We start from the raw sequence: 16170 nt of genomic DNA on the forward strand, positions 1-16170 counted from the left end.
AGATATATTACAAAGAAATAACTTTATCCAAAGTCATATGGAAAGTCAGTGAATCAGGAACATAACCAAGGCCTAACGATTCTTATTGTACAAAGCATGAAGTTCTCCACTAGCTAATATACAGCCAGGAAAATCCTGCCCCTAGGAGATACAAAAAACACATTAGGCCCCCCTCTACACGTTAACCCATAGACCAGCTACACATGCAAAGTAGCTATCACGCAATAAAAAGCTCCAACCAGATATAAAGTTAGACCTGGAAAATCTATACTCCCTTTATAGCTGGTTGCTATTCAGCTTTAATTTGCATGTATAGCAGGGTCTCTCCTGCAGCTGGGAGCCCCATCAGCTGACAGGGCTCACACCGACGGGGATTGCAGCTGCCACGATCCCCAAGACTCAGAGGTGCATTAATGCCTCGAGCTCACATTGGGGTCTTGGTCCCCGCTATGCCTCATCTGCATCCAGGACAGAGTCCTGCGCCTGACAGAGCTCTGGCTCCTGATTGCCCCTCATGTGCAGTTGGGACTGGAGACACCGCAGTTGATGGGGCTCTGAGTCTTGGCTATGCTGAGCCCCGTCAGCTGCAGGGTCTGTGCTCCCACGTGCAAGTGAGACCCAGAGCCCCATCAGCTGCGGGACTCTCCGTCCTGGCTACATGTGGCCCCCATGGCTGTGAGCCTCCTCAGCAAGAGGGGCTCCCAGGGTCAGGCTCCCCCTACACCAGCAATAAGGCACGTGTGGTATAGCAGAAGGCACAACTGGGTAGATCACACATTAGATTCAATCACACCTATACCTGCATAAGTAAAAAGGGGCCTCAAATTGCATAGAACCACAACATGAAATGAGGAGGTTCATAATGGAGAAGGCATGCCCTCAGGCACCAGACCTTAAGTGATGAGGGTACAGAACATGCTTCAGGGATATTTGAATTCAGCTTCAAATACAGTTTTTAAAAAAATGTGGTTTTATGCAACAACTCACATAAGACTACCACAGCCAGAATTACCCCAAACTTCGGAAAATCCAGTCTGGGATCTGAACTTGAGTCTACATCCATTTGGCACAAGCCTCTGCAAATTGAAGCTGATGGCATCTCACTCAGCTCTAGTCTCTTGAAGTGGAGAAAAGGGGCAAAATGCAGAATGAAACACTGGATTTAACAGAATTTAAGTCCCAACTATTTTGTACCAACAGCATTGTCTGTAAACCTCAGTATCTAGTTCTGCATTTCTGATATAATTTGCCAGAATGGGAGCAATTCCATCAAGGATATAATCCTGTTGGGTTTACACGGGCAAAACCTCCCCGTTACGTGACAATGGACAAGTCACTTCACTTCACTGAGTCCCGTTATGTATGAGCATGCAACACGTACTACAACGGACCCCTGGTTCTCAGTTAGCCTATAGACACCACAACACTAACTCTAAATATTAGGGATCAAACCAAATTAACTCAGAATGTGAATTTTTAACAGCTGAAACTCTCGAGAGTCCTGCAAACCCTTTTGACAAAATTAACACCAGTTGATGGTTACGTTCTCTTTTTTCACTGCAAAATTAGGGGCAAAGTACATACAGAGCAACAGAGATATGGAGAGATGGTTTTTCACTTTGGTTTGGTTTTTAAAGAATTGTTCTACTCAGCAGAAAACCATTATGTTTCCCATCTCAATATATCTTAAAAGAAAAGTTCTACGTCGCTACCCATTCACTGGGCTGGGCTCATGCAAATTGGATGCTGTTGCCAAGCAACAATAGGTGCTAAGGAATGAAATACAGTCCATAGAAACCTAATAGCCTGAAGAGAGAAAGAACCACAATCTAAGATTTATAGCATATGTAAAAAGGGAAGTCGCTCTCACATATACCAACATGCAAATAATTTATTGTAAGTATAATTAGTATTTTTCCTAAGGTATAATAATTAAAAAGCAACACCACCACCAAAATAAACCCTAAGAGGAACTACTTTTGCACATTCTTTGTTATGCCAAAATAGCCAGTAAAAAAAAAAAATTACACACCCAACAAAACTTTAAAATTTAACATGAAAAGACTCTTTTGGCCATAGGAAAAAAAAATGCTATGATGATAGAGGGCATTGTGACTGCCAAAGACCTAGCTACTCTATCTACTTCTGTTTTTATACCCTGCTCATTAACATGGCATCTGATCTTCCGAAAATTCTTTTTAAGCTTATTAAGATTTAAAAATATTTTTAGCAAGTTAATTAGAATATATTAACAGAGCTCGTCTGTGTTCACCCATCATGCATATTTTATATTATTCAGGCAAATTGCTTTTAAATGAAATACCAGAGCGAGGCAGGGTACACTCTTGGGGAGTGAGCAGTATCAGCCTGTAATAAAGTTTTTCTGGTTCCATAGATTTAATAGCTTACTTGGTACTGCTGTGGGGTAACTAAAATCTGCATAGATGAGCACAGCTGGATATAGTGGGATCTGACTTAGCACCCTCATGTCCCAGCCAGCCCCATCAGCGTCTACACGTGCACTGCAGCATACTAAATAACACCGCTGTCGGATAGTATTTGTGATGAGCAGCACTATCCTAAGGAAGAGTTTATTAGTTTACTGCAGTCGCATGTGTAGATGCTGACATTTTACTGCATTGATAATTAGGCATCTCAGTAGTAAAAGTCTCATGTAGACACACTCAATGACTCCTACATCACAATTACTCTCTGTAACTGTAATGCAGGTGGGGGCAAGTGGGTATGACTGAGGCTTTCCTGTTCTGCACTGATTCCTGGATATGCCCCTGGAAGCATTGGCACTCAGTATAATTTAATGCAGTCAATATTATGACTGGACCAGACTGGCTCGAAGCTAGACCTAGATAAAGTGAACACAACAGTGCCTGGAAGCCATCCCTGTCTGTACTTTTTCTTGCAATCATTCTTTTTCTTGTGCCAACATAACCTTTAAACAACGTCATTCCACCTTAAGAAATTACACGTTAGCTGCCTCTCTTCAACAGATGGTCCGGATTGGCACAGCAAGGGTTTATTTCAGGTCTAGGTTCAGGTGCATTTGGCAGAACTAAGAGGGAAAAGCACATTCAGTACAAGCCTGAAATATCCTCTAGTTTAACAGGTGCTATAAATTCCCACTTTAATGCGCTTTAAATGTCACCACACTCAACCACATGGAATCAGACAGAAGTTTATGGGGAAAAGGTAGATGGTAAAAGCTGCCTTTGTATAATTTTTTGGCGTCCACGTTACACCATTTACAGAATGTTAGTCTATAGATTCAACTGCAATAAGACAGGAGTACTGACAAGAGATGGCAACAAACACCCAAAGTAATGCTCATCAGAGCCCTTCCATTCATTCAACCCAATCAAATCCTCCATGTTGTATTCTCAACCATTCTCCTTCGTAGTCCTCGCCAGCATGCCCATCTCAGGAATGCTGGAGAGTCACACTGAGCTTACCAGCAGTACTTCATGGCAATTAAGAAGAGTGTTATGGTTTTCAGAAAGAAAATATATTTTTTTTTAAAATGGATAAAATTTGCCACTCTCAAGCTCTCATCGAGTTTTGCAGACTTGTCCCATCCCAATTCCCTTGCTACAGCTTGAGGATCTGATTTACTTGATTCAGATGGTAACGAAACATTCTTTAAAAAACAGGTTTACGCACTGTAAAACCACATAAAGCAGAGCCCAGAGCACAATGCGCACCCAAATACAGATGTTCCACGTTTCTGTCATTTGTCCTCCCCCATTTTGAGGCCCGTCACATACACTGGCAGGTATGAAGAAACTCTGCAAAAACAACTATTTCAACAACATTTAGCGGTTACTCTCCTTGCTTGATTTTTATACCTTTCCCACAGTAGTCATTGTTTAGCCATATTTTGTATATTTTGTTCTTGTAAACTTTCCCCAGATGTTCATCTCTGTAGACCCTGACTGCTCTTCTGGGAACCCCTTTGCACTTTTGCTACCTTGCTTTCTTACTTTTTTTTTACTGAGATGCCACAAACTGAATACATTCGGCTTCTGCCTCCCTTGCAGCCTAACATTTTAACACAGCTGTGCAATTCAAGAAAGCTTGTAGGTAATTCCAAAATAAGAGTACTACTAGGATAGCTGTACACAGGGAGGTGGTCCCCATCTTTCTCTGGGTAAAATCCTCCAGTATCACTTCCCAGAAAATTTGGCTTTAAAGGTCATTCAAATCACAAGTGCCAGTCTGAACCGGCCCTTGTCACTTCTACCGAAATAGAGGACTCCACCTCCCTTGTATCCAGAACAGACTCCGTAAGTTGCCTCCGCCACAAAGAAGCAACCAGAATCTCCCTATAGCGTGCAACATAGGCCAACAGGGTGAGTTAGCCAAAAAGCCCAGCCAAGCTGTAACATGGTATTAAAAAAGAAAATACGTATTTGGGTTGTTACGTTTAAGCAAAAATGTGACTAATGGGAAAACAAGCTATCTGGAAGTTGATGAAACTGTAGATTTTTAGCAGCAACTATTAGGCAAAAAATAGAGTTTAGATGAGCAGTGGAGGTGAAAAGTGACAATTCTAAAAGCTGTGGCATGGTGCCCGGAGACGATGAGCTACATCTCACAGTTAAGGCTGCTCACCACCAAAGGAGGGACTAGCAGGGTGGCAGCCAAGACAACAGTGAAATAAAGTGATATTTAACAAAGACTATTTTGCCTCCAAACTACCACAAGCGAGTACTTATTGTTCCTAAAATGGAATTGGCAACCAGATTACCCACACCAGCTGGTACCTTTCACCGTTTAGCAAACATCACTACTGGACATAATGTTACAGCTTCATCTACTTTAGGATTTCAATGAGAACCTGTAATCCTTGGTCTCACACACAGTTCAAAGCCAGCCAGACCTACTGCAGACCAAGGCAGAACCCTCCTTCACTTCTTCCTCATTTCCCAACAGGCCACTGGACCTTCCTCATATAGACCCCAGCTGCCCTTAATAGAAGGCTACAGAACTCTTCCAACCTCCCCTTCTCTTTCATGCACATACACATAAATGCTTCTCCCCATCAGGCACCCAAGGAACCTTGTCTCCCCATCAGAAGCCTTGGGACTGCTTCTTTACCATTAATTTCCTTCCGGTGAAGTCAACATCTTCAATCAACTGACTTGCTCTACACCTGTAGCCTGGAAACTCACTGATGGACCACCAACCCCATCAAATCATTGTCAACATCTCGGATAAAGGAAAATGATAAACTGCCTTTCCTATGCAGCAGCAGGATGAATGGAATTTTTTCTCCAATCTTCTTACTTCAACATTAAAGCCCCTTCCCTTTTTCTTGGGTCTGGCTCACCACACAACCCCCACAACATACCATGAACATTCACAGACTTCACTACTTCATATTATATCCAGTCTGACAGTCAAAAAATGCACTTCTTTCCCAATTCTTCGCATTTAGCAGTAATAAAGGATACAATGACTTTCCAAGGACATGTGTCTGTTTAATTATTCAAAAGAAAATTGACTCTTGCACTTTGCTCTGAAACACTAAAATATGTAAATAAAGTAAATTATGGAAGAAAGCAACAAAAGACAGAAGCACTGTTCAGCACCTAGTCTGACCCATTTAAAGAACAGTGTGTAAGGAACCAGGAAACTTTACACCATTTTAAAGTATCACAACCCACTGCTGGACAAACCCCATAAAACACCCAGCGATTTCAGCCATACCTGAATAAGGAACAAAGTGAGAAAGTAATTCAGGATTTGGCCCTTGAATAACTCTGGGTTGTCCCAAATGGAGTCCCTGAAGTAATGAAAAATGTCATTTCTTCATTAAAATTAATATATATATTTTTTTAAGTTAAAAGAATGATCTTGCACCACAGAACTTTTGCTACCTCACCATAAAACATGAATAGTCCATTAAAACAAAGAACATCCGATTTCAGCTTGGACCACAGAAAATGTCCCTCCAATCAAGACACCTAGTAAATTGAATGTCTCTTGTAATCAGATGCTATTGTGTTATATTTTCATCAAAAATGCTGAGAATAAGCTAGAGGAAAATGACAAAGTGAACTGAACAAGAAAGTGTCTGGTCTTGATGAATAATTCAAGGATGCAATGCAACAAATGCTGATTTTTTTTTTTTTTAAAGGCAGGATACAACTGTCCTTGGGTTAGAAAAAAAATAACCTTCTCTTTGTAACAATGCTCTTGTCTTTAGGCGATAAATCACAAACTCAATAACATTTGTAATTTCAGTTCACAGCTCTATGGTTGATCTCTAAGCTTGCCATTCCTTGCAATATAATTTAATTGTTGCTTAACAAGGTAACCCAATCATTGCAGAACTTAACGATAAAAGCTCTAGATAACATGGCTATTGTGCTGACGGTTCTATAAATATCTCAGATCACTCTGCTCATCCTTTTTTTTTTTTTTTAATTGTTTATATCAGTTTGGTAGTATTCTTTCATGCATGTCATGGACCACAAACAGGAATTGCAGTATCTACCAGAAATTGTATTTTGGATAGGAATTCAATCTCAGCCCCTGTCTGATACCATAACCATGGAAGTTAAGGATTTCATAACATCTCTCTCAAAGAGTTGAGGATACTCCTCACATGCTAAACAGCATCTCTCTCCTTAGTGAAACACAGGTCTTCACACCCAGGCTAGACAAAGACTACTGCTGACTGTATTCAAGCTACTTTGTTTACTCATTCTCTCTCTCCAACAGTGTAGTCATTACACTACAAGACACCTGGGTAACATACGAAGTCAAGCAAAAAGCATATTATAACCACTTTCATTACATACATTTTAAAGGGATACAAATTAGAAGTGTAGCCAATGTTTCCGGGTAAATAACTCCAAGGAAATCTTCTAGCTACCAACCTGACTCAGACCTGTGTGTAAACTAGAATGCTGCGCTCCTGGTTTGTGATGCTTCCTGCCAGGACAGAGAAGTTGCAGTGTGCAAGGCAACCTCAACTTCTCTTCTATTGGGGCAACAATAGGAGGTTACTGGAGCTCTGTAAGTGGCTACTGATTACCTTGGCAGCCAGAAGACGAGTATCTTCAGTAAAGCCTCCTGCCATTTGTGCCTCTTCCACCTTGTACGCCCTCTGGTTCTGAAGCTCCTCACTTCTGATGACAGCCCTTGATAAAAGACATGACAGTTGTGTCTCTTTCACTCTCGCTTTCAAGTAGGGGGTAAAGTTCCAGCAGCCTCTTAACAACCCTTACAGGTGGAGGGATTTTGCTTCTTTGAAGCAAACCCTCAGTCTATAACTATCACCTAAAAAAGCCAAAATTAGAGAGAGAGAAACTAAAACATTATTTATGGACCATACATTCACATTTAAACTTCTCCGATGGTGTGTGAGCAGGTCACATTTTTCCGCTTCAGAACTGCAACAGGTTATACTGCCCTCTGACTCTCGCTCTTTCACTCGCCTGCCATGTCTTGATGGAAAATGTATATTCAGGAGGATGAATTTCTGACTTGACAGTCCATCTGATCCCATGGTGGATCTTCTGCAGGGCTCCACCTCCCCTGCACCCACACTCTGTCCCTTTCCTGCTGGATGGATGGTTACTATTCTTCACAGATGTCAAGTGGAGCCTATCCTGGCTTCTCTCTCTCTCCGGTATTAACTCACAGTGCCTTGTCTTCTCTCTCCACCAGTTCCATCACTATATGACTACCCTCATTGACTCAAATAAGAACCATCTTCGTGACCTCATTAGCAGTTCCTCCCTTGAGTACCCCAGGCCCTTCACCTTTGGGCCGCCTCAATTGTCGATTTCTGAGTAATGGGTGTGGCTTCCCCTTAAATTTAAATCAAATCTTCAGGTTAAGGTTCTCACCCTTTTTCCCCACTGATCTGGAAGAGTTAAATCCAAGAGAGAACTTATTTACCCATGGTCCTCTCCTCCCTCAATTTCTCTTATAACTCAAAATTTATGGGACACCTCCCAGATCTTTTCTCCTTTCTCCAAGGGTATGCACGGCCACAGGCAGCGCGTCTCTGCTCAGTTTTTCTCTCACCAGCAGGATGCGTGTAACCTTTCCCTAGCTGCCTCAGTTTTCTCCTTGGTCTGCACTCCTCCCTGCAGACCAACTCACTTGCTCTCTCCGACTCCCTCCTTCTTCAGCTGGTTTACACCTAACCTTTCCCCCGGATATTCTTCCCCTAGGAGATCAGTTTGGACTTTGGACCCACGCTGTCCGTTCCCCAGTCTATTTATCTTTCCGGGGGAAGGGAGAGAGTCAATCCCTGCTCAGGGCTTGTCCCAGTCTTGGCAGCTCCTGAGGGTGTGGCACACAGATCTTCTTCAGGGTTTGTCCCCTCCTGCTGTCTTCGGTAAGGTTTTTCCCCACCAGAGACACTGAACACCAAGCTCTCCTCAGCCTCCTCCCTTTAAACTGCCTACTTCTCACTGCGGGCCAATCAGGTCCAGTTCTCTGGGGCACGTGTTCTCATGCTCCTGGGATGCCAGCAGCTGTGTTCCTCCGTGCACCGGGGCCATGCCATACAACCAGATCTGGACACGTGAGTCCCTGACTGGCATGGCCGTTCCCACAGAAAAATGGCAAGGGCTGGGACCCTGCTCCTGCCACATGAAGGGAAAATGCTATCCAACATTTTTCTTCATATGCTCTTGGTCAAAAAAAACCCAAGAGACACTCTCCCTAATACATCCTAGGCATCTCTTCTTTCTTCATCCCAAAAACCCAGTCAAGGATTTGATTCATGCCAAAAGTTGTTAGAATTCACTGCCAGACCTGGAGGACATTTCCACAGTATTACAGCATTTATATCAGCATTTCCAGAAACTATTGTTTATCTTTATTTTCCAATAATTATAGTCCCCACTTCCTTCTAACCCTCCCACTTGTCAAGCTCCAGAAAGCCTTGTGGCTCCAAATCCATCATTTCAAAAGTCACTTTGATCTTCAGAAGTCAAGATGACTGCATTCTGATTTGCATTCCCATTGTTCTTGGCTATAGGCATCATATCACATACACTGCTTCCCTTACAGAGGCAGAACATATTTCCTTCACTGCAAATCCCCTCTTACCAATTTTTCATTTCCTACAGAATATCGTTTATGGACAGATGCCAAACTCTTGTCATAGCTTTGCCTACAGCATTGATACTGAGCTCCAAAATCAAATTTAGCTGCCATCTCCCAATATAATACTAGATGCAATTCCTGTCACCACAGCAAGGGGACAGAAGCAGGCAAAACATGGTGCAGTTTTAAACCTTCTTGCCACAGCCAACCACCAGGTTAATCTGGCTCAGTCTTCCTTAAATCTGCAGTCGTTCCTTAAATCTGTGGCCTAATGCAACATGCTCAAGCATCTGTGACTCATGCCTGAGATAACAGTACTAAAAAGCAGCTTGTTTTTCTAGAAGGTCATAACTGAAAAATGCTGTTTGCCCCCCCCCTTCTCAGCTTCTCCATAAATCATGTTTTCAGCCCCTTTCTTGATGTCATAATTTGATTACAACAAAAATGTGCTGGAATGAATCCACTTGAGAGTAGAAAAAACAGTCCAGACAGATCAAGCGGAAACAACAGAAAGAAATAAACAACCACCCACCCAAATCTGTGATACGGAGCAAGCAAACTGTAAGACTGGCAGATAGGAACACAGGCACATGTCTAGTTTGTCTCCTGAAAATCCATCCGTACCTTGCTCATAAATACTCAGATTACATTTCACTCGTTGGCAGCGATTCTTAACACCTAACGGTCTAATAAAAAAGTCGGTCTAATAAAAAAGTGCTTTTTCTCTGTGCTAGACAAATCTGCCCACCTTCAACCTCTGTTACCTATAAAACATACAATTTATTCAAGTACTTTATTTTATTCATAGTATAATTAACCTTTTCAATGTACAAAACCTTTTGTGCCTGTTAAAGTATTAATGAACAGAATACTTTTCTGAGCCAATATTTAATACTATTTCTGGGAATACAAAGTATAATATTAATACAGAAATATATACATATATCATACAGTATATGGCTAGGAAGAGCCTCTTCCACCAAAGTTTCTATTTTTACAGTCTCCTCAGGCCTGATTCTGATCTCTGCACACCAGTGTAAACGCATGGAAGTCAATGGTTATTCTGAGTTGACATCCACAAACAAGCAAGCAGAACCACCCATGAAAAGCAAACGCTCCCCCCCCCCCCCCCCCCCCCCCCACCCAAAAAAAACCCCCCCCCCCCCCCCCCCCCCCCGGTTTCCATCACTGAAATTAAAGGATTCCTGTACATGTGCAGGATGTCTGCTCCGATGCGTTCTAATTAGTTGAACGAGCTTTAGTTCAAGCACCCCCACCATCATTTTCACAGAAGTTTAGGTCTGGAAGGGACCTCATGAGATCATTGGGTGCAGCCACCCCCCCCCCCCCCCTTCTAGGCAGGAAAGACTGCTAGGGTCAAACAACCCCAGCAAGGTGTGCATCCTGTCTCCTTTTGAAGATCTCCAGGGTAGGTGCCTGCACCACCCTCTCTGGGAGTCTATTCCAGAGTCCAGTCACATGAACCATGAAGAAGTTGTTCTTTATATCCAGTCTGAAACTTTCTTCTTGGAGTTTATGACTGTTGCTCCTGGTTTTTTCCCTGGGGCACGTTGGTGAACAGTTGTTCGCCTAGCCCCTGATGTTCTCACCTGATATATTTGTAAGCTGCCACCAAATCCCCCTAAAGTCTTCTATTTTCTAGGCTGAACAGTCTTATATGATAGCCTTTCCTCGTATGCCCTCTAATCATATGAATGGCTCTTCTCTGAACTCTCTCCAGCTTCTCCACATCCTTCTTGAAGTGCAGTGCCCAGCTGTGGCCTGACCAATGCCGAGTAGAGCAGGAGAATAACTCCCTTAGTTTTGCTTCAGATGCATCGGTTGACGTATGCCAACGTATTGTTAGCTCTACTAAATGAGCATCACACTCGTGGCTCATATTCATTTTATGGTCAATTATGACAGGTCCCTTTCAAACATGGTGCTAGCTAGCGTAACACCACTGAGCCTGTAAGCTTGTTGCAGATTTTTCCTTCCCAGACAGAGCACTTTACAATTCTCAGTGTTGAACAGCACCTGGTTCTGGGTCTGGTTTGTCATCAGCAAACTTTGCCAGTGTGCTTTTCACCCCCACATCCAGATCATTCATGAAGATGTTGAAAAGCAGTGGTCCAAGTACCAAACCCTGGGGGACCCCACTCACTGCCTTCTGCCAGGTTGACACAGATCTGCCTATTAGTACTAATCCATAGCATTGAAAACAGTCTGCCCTGTTATGGTCCTGCAACAGAAGAATTTCTGCATTATTTTTCTGTAGTAAAAAAAAAAAAAAAAAAAAAAAAGTGAAAATTAAGAGCTGCCATTTTCTGAAGGGTGCCTCAAGCCAAATAAGGGGTGCCTTGAGTCTAAAAGGGTTGAGAACCACTGATTTCTAATAATGTGCAAATCAAAGGGGAACAATTCCACAAGCTGGCAGACCTCCTCTCCTGGAAGTGTAAGGTCTGGTCTGGGGCTGGAGAGACTGCAATTTGCTTGGGGAAGAATTACCCCAGGGCATATTCTAGTCTGCTTCCTACAAATGTGGAGGACCAGTGAAGAGAAGTTTGGAGCCAAGGAGTCACCCCAATATCACCAAACTTGTCACATAGTTGTTTTTAAACAAACAGTATTTTTTTTTCCATTTGCATCAACCAGTGTAGTGAGGGGACAATGCAGTGATTCTGTGGTGGGACTGGTACATTTTCATGGCAGATGTACAAGATATACACAGGAACCATAAGGAGGAAAAAAACAGCAGGCCTTAATCTCCAAAGCAAAGTGATATTAGACACTTCAGTTTATGAGCCCCAAAATGATCGCGACTTTCAGATAGTGTTACAGCACCCAACCTGTGAAAATCCTGTCTTTTTAAGATGTGTCCTCAGCAGGCACTTGAAATCTGAGCTGCTTTAATATATTTTAAAGTATTGTACATATAAAACATTTTTATTTTTATTTCACACACATATATTACACACACACACACACACACACACACAGTTTATTTACAGATTTTCTGTAAATATATAACACATATACATACATATACATATAATGTTTTATATGTACAATACTTTAAAATATATATGGATATATGTATATATGTATAATGTGGTCACTTTAGAAAACTTGAGCAATCTTGTAAATATTTCAAAATCACAACCACATCTAAATGCCAATGCATAGCTAAGGAAATAGGGTAGGTGGAGATGGGGGGGATCGTATCTAGTATCTTTTATTATGGAAATAATCTTATTGGCCCAAACCTCTGCTGATGCACTGCAAAGCACTTTGAGATGTATTTGGTATTATATGTCATTTTTCATCTGTGTATAAGAAAAGCTAGGACACTTGATTTTGAAGTGCGGGATGCTGAATACACAAGACGTTGCAGATGTTTTAATTAGAGTGCTCTGATTAAACTCCCTCCTCCCACCTCAAAGCACATGTATAGATGCCCAAAGGGATGTTTTGCAAGAATAAAGAAAGAAAGTAAGATTTGGCCTAATGCATTCCAAGGTTGAACCACAGAAGAACTTAAAAAACTTAAACATTCAGAGTTATGGGAATAACGCCGATCACACTTGGGGGCCTTGAAGATGTCAGAGGAATTACTTTCCATTCTCCACAGGTGAAATATTAGGATTAGACTCTAGGGGCCAAATTTATTCTTGCCCCATACCTTCTGTAAACAGTTACAGCAGTGCAAAAATGAGAGTGTGATACCAAGAGTCTTATAGTAACACTTTGCACTCACTTTATCCTGCAACTTGTCTAGTGATTTAAATCAGTGGCAATGGTGGACTAGCCCCTATATTTTTTGCTCTGGTTTAAGTGAGAAGGTGCATCCAATTCCTCAGTAACAGGACTGTTGATTAGCTTCTGCATAGAAATTGCAGCTTTGTCCATGTCAGATATTTAGCCTTAGTTACTAAAAAACATCTTCAGGGAGTACAAACATTTCCCCTCTGGCAACCTGTCAGTCACAGCAAATCTGTAAATAAACTGTCAAACTCTATTCCAATCACTCTTGAATCTGCAAGGGAAAAAGTAGTAAAATTGGTGCAGCTGGCTGTATTCCCTGTAGAACAGGGCTGATTTCACAGCTTTAACATGGTTCACTACTTCACAGCAGTCCAATCTGATATACAGTGTGCAGAAATGAGTGACACCTTTGCTAATCATTTTCTTAAACTTACCACATTTGGCGATAATAAAGGATGCAATGACTTTTCAAGGGCACAGACTGGTTAATTTTTCAAAAGTAAATTGACTTAGACTCTGCAAAATTAAAGAATAGACTAAAGCATATGATAGAGTCATCTAAATTATGGAGACTCATACATACACGGAACAACAGAAGCACTGGTAATGGGAGAGATGGTGTTAGGCTCATTCTATTGACAAGTGGAAAGTAGGAGTAAGGAAACTGCAAAAGGTCCAAGGGTCCAACCAAGGTTGTTGACTGAACAGAAGCCAATTACATACAATAGCAAACAGCACAAAGTGTTAGCTAGAAAGCACCCACAGCTTTTGGGCTGGAATTCACAGTATAATGAAACATAGTAAAGGTTGGGAGAGAAAGTTGCAAACAACAAAATGTTTTTTGTTGGAAAATATCAGGTTGCAAAAAAGGTTTCTCAGTCCAACACAGAATTTCAGGGGCAGTAATTTACTTGGAATGATGTTTGCTTGATTGGGAGCAGAAACACTCTGTGTCAGCTAGGTCACAGGACAACTCTCTCAATGTGAGGCTATGGAGTCTCTCAAACCCTCTCTCTGGACAAATGCATATTTTTAATACGAAGTGAAGCAGCTACAAAGGAGATACCAAGACACAGACCAATTCTACTAGCCTAGTATTTATGGCACTTGCCCAGCAGGCCTGTGCAAAGCGGAATGTATTTGCTTTGGATTCGGATTCAGCCATTCGGAGGGACGATGATTCGAATCACTGTCCCAATTCAGTTTGGCCGAAACTGAAGATATTCGGCCATAAACTATATGGGGAGGCAGTGCCAGCGGGAGCAGTTGGGGAAGCAGCTGGACGAGCCCCGGCTTGAGCAGGCAGCCCCAGAAGCTGCAGCTGATCCGGCTGCTCCCCTGGCTACCCCCCGCCCCCACCGGGGCAAAGCAGGCAGTGCTGACAGCCACGTGAGAAGCTGTGGGAGCTGGGGGAATCAAATAGGGAGCTGGGGGGACGCCTTTATTCATTTTCCCAGCCCCAAATCATTCCCCCCAGCTCCCCAATCATTCCCTCAGGCACCCGCAACCTTCTCCTGGGGCTGCCAGCTCAAGACGCGGCTCCCCCCCCCGCCCCCCCCCCCCGCAGGCAGCCCCAGGAGAAACCACGCAGGCAGGGTGGAACGACTGGGGAGCTGGGAGAATAATTTGAAGCTGGGGAACCGAACCAGGAGCTGGGCAGAATCATCAGGGCCAGGGGGAACAAACAGGAGCTTCCCCCCAGCTCCCAGTTCCATCCCCCAGCTCCCAATCATTCATCCAGCTCCCTGATCATTCCCCCAGCTCCCACGGCTTCTCCTGGGGATGCTAGCACTGCCTGCCTCGCCCCGGGGGGGGTGCAGCTGGGGGAACAGCTGGACAAGCTACAGCTTGAGCCGGCAGCCCCAGGAGAAGCCGTGGAGGCTGGGGGGTATGATTGGGGAGCTGGGGGAACGAACAGGGGCTTCCCCCCAGCTCCCAATCATTCCCCCCAGATCCCTGACCATTCCCCCCCAGCCCCCATGGCTTCTCTCATGGCTGCCAGCTCTAGCCAGGGCTCATCTGGCTGCTTCCCCCAGGTGCTCCCACTAGCACTGCCGAGTGCCTGCTTGTACAGTTTACGGCCAAATCTCCAAATCGATTCAGAGGTTTCCAATTCAATTCAGAGAAATTAATGCTTCTCCCTATTTGATTCGGATTCAGAGATTCGGCCACTGAATCGGGCCGAATCTCCTCCAAATCAAATTGGCTACCAAAGCTTCACACTGCCCTACTGCCCAGCATATGACAGATCCAGGTTCAAGTCCCTGCTCTAAGTCAGGCAGACCAGATATGTACCTCAGTCTCCCACATCCCAGACAAGCACCCTAATGACTTAACTGTTGCCTATTCTGTGGTGGGGGTTGTTTTTTCCTATGAGCACTTGCAATGCTCATTTTGTTTTGATGCAGAATGAAAAACTGTAGGATCTCAAAGGCTGTTTTGCAATAAAGTGTTCAGTTTCTGACTAGCCCACATGTGTGTGCCTCATACTGCTCCCTTATTTCATGTTCTCAACTGGAAGACACCAATCAAGCCAGGAGGGGATGATGGTCAGGCTTGTTTCCATTATCACCCTACTGATAGCTCTTCAAAAGCCCCTGGGAGTTGCTGAATGTGCAGGAGAGAAGCAGCATGAGACCTTACTGAGTATGATCATGCTCTCCAGTATCCCAGTAGGCTTGAAGGGGAAAAAGCAAAATCTTTTCCCTTCCCAACCCATGGAACTCTAACCCCAGCTACAAAACAGCTTCTGCAGGACAGACAGGTGCACTATGAAGCCTAGCTCCACTTTCCCATTTTCTTCCCTTCTGTTGGTAATGGGATCTGATCCAAGGCCCAGTGAAGTCATTATGAGTCTTTTCATTGATTTTAATGACCTTTGGACCAGGTCTCTGTGCAGGTGGATGGTGCCAGGAGACCACTCATCAGAATCATAACTATACAGTAACTTGAGCCATTCTGTTCAGCTATAGTGAGTTACTGCCAGAAGGAAGGAGGTAGAGAGAAAATCCTCTATGTGCCTGAACCTGATCTTCCACACAGTGGTGGTTCTTGTTTCTAGGTATTTTTACAGGCTTATCCGAGCACAAACATTAATCAAGTTATCCTTGTGAGGTCAGGAATTATTACGGTGTTTTACAGATGAGGAACTGAGGCACATGGAAGAAGTCTGTGGCAAACCAGGAAAAGGAAATAAATCTCCCAAGTCTCAGAGCAATGCTTGAACCACAAGACCAACCCACCTCTCTTTTTAGAATCAGGACTTTAATGTAGTTACACTAGTATAATACTGGTGCAAGAAAGCTGCATTTCAGCAGG

General features: G+C 43.3%; 1 protein-coding gene across 9 annotated transcripts in view; it reads right to left on the bottom strand.

Annotated features, from left to right (window-relative positions):
• XYLB (xylulokinase) overlaps positions 1–16170 on the bottom strand; it is a 129666-nt gene that overhangs the window by 33915 nt on the left and 79581 nt on the right. For 2 of the 9 annotated variants that reach the window (XR_003093320.1, XR_003093321.1), the window contains exon 16: positions 7058–7163. The exons of the other annotated variants lie outside the window; for them this stretch is intronic. The gene's annotated coding sequence lies outside the window, so the exon portion shown is untranslated. The remainder of the gene's footprint in view (positions 1–7057; positions 7164–16170) is intronic. 9 annotated transcript variants of the gene reach the window in all.

This window comes from Alligator sinensis, unplaced genomic scaffold, assembly GCF_000455745.1.
Source record: "Alligator sinensis unplaced genomic scaffold, ASM45574v1 scaffold599_1, whole genome shotgun sequence".
Taxonomy (NCBI): Eukaryota; Metazoa; Chordata; order Crocodylia; family Alligatoridae; genus Alligator; species Alligator sinensis.